This window comes from Poecilia latipinna, unplaced genomic scaffold, assembly GCF_001443285.1.
Source record: "Poecilia latipinna isolate Pla-1442-1.1 unplaced genomic scaffold, P_latipinna-1.0 Scaffold545, whole genome shotgun sequence".
NCBI classification, from domain to species: Eukaryota; Metazoa; Chordata; class Actinopteri; order Cyprinodontiformes; family Poeciliidae; genus Poecilia; species Poecilia latipinna.
In genome coordinates this window covers 225,642-226,711 of record NW_015113161.1, presented here as the reverse complement: position 1 = coordinate 226,711, position 1,070 = coordinate 225,642, and the positions used below count along the sequence as shown (strand labels likewise).

Genomic DNA, 1,070 nt, shown 5'->3' with positions numbered 1-1,070 from the left:
TTTATTTATTTATTTATTTATTTTTTTTTTTTTTTTTGCTGAAGTGTGAATACCAGCTACAGCTGCAACACCCCTAAAAGAGTGGCCAGTCTTCTTATGCCTTGTGTGACGTCATCAAATGCATGTGCTCCTGGGAGCCTGTTTTGGGGAAGCTAGGGTTTTTTTAATGTCGATTACATAAAGAATGACAGTAAAAAAATAAATAAATAAATAAATAAAAAGTGGCCATGACATAATCTATAGGTGACAAACTATATGATAAGGTATTTTTTTTAAATCAATTTTACAGAAAAGTCGCATTAGTAGCTTTAACACGTCATTATTCCCAGTTTATTCCTGTAAGATCGGAGCATTTAATTACCCGCTGTTTGGATGTAAATCCGCTGCAGGCCGCTGACCCTTGGTCAGCAGGGATCCCACCCTGTTACGGTCCTTTTTCTTCGAAGAGGGCGCCGTTTTCTGCGCACGGCCGTGCCGCTGACGCAGCTCCGCGCCCCGGCCATGTGACGAAGCGCAGCGGCCTCTCCTCTCCGCCTCTCTCGGTCCTTCCTTCCCAGGGTTCAATGAGCGCCGTGTGGCCCCACCCCGCGTCTCTTCAACGCCGTCTGCCTCTTCAGTGTAGCCTACTATTCTCGGAGGAAGAGAAAGGGAGAAAATAATAATAACAACCCCCGAAGACTCGCTTCTTGGGACCGTGTTTCACCTTCCTCGTCCAGCGCGCACCCCCACCTCGCCCCCCCGGAGAGGAGCGGCCTTTCACGATGGGAATGTGCTGCCACAAGAGCCCCGCGTCCTATTTTTTCTGAATGTAAATGCACATGTAAGAGTGTCAAGCCTGTGGCGTGTTTACCCTCCTCGGATTCAAGGGGTGTGTGGGGGGTGGGGGGAGATCTGTAAATATCTGTTTGTGTGACAGTCTGTAGGTTTGTAAACATTTAGAGGCCGTGTAAAAACTGAAGCCGTGCAGGGGGGGGTTATTTTTTTTTTTTTTTTACCTGCAAGAAACGTGGATACATTTCGAAGGATTCTCGGATCTTGGTCACGTTTTCTCTTTATTTTCTTTAACCCAC

At 46.7% G+C, this 1,070-nt stretch overlaps 1 protein-coding gene across 1 annotated transcript in view; it reads right to left on the bottom strand.

The window, feature by feature from the left end:
* LOC106952902 (piezo-type mechanosensitive ion channel component 2) overlaps positions 1-453 on the bottom strand; it is a 46,587-nt gene extending 46,134 nt beyond the window's left edge. Inside the window, exon 1 of the mRNA XM_015041340.1 lies at positions 362-453. The gene's annotated coding sequence lies outside the window, so the exon portion shown is untranslated. The remainder of the gene's footprint in view (positions 1-361) is intronic.
* Between the last annotated feature and the right edge of the window lie 617 nt (positions 454-1,070).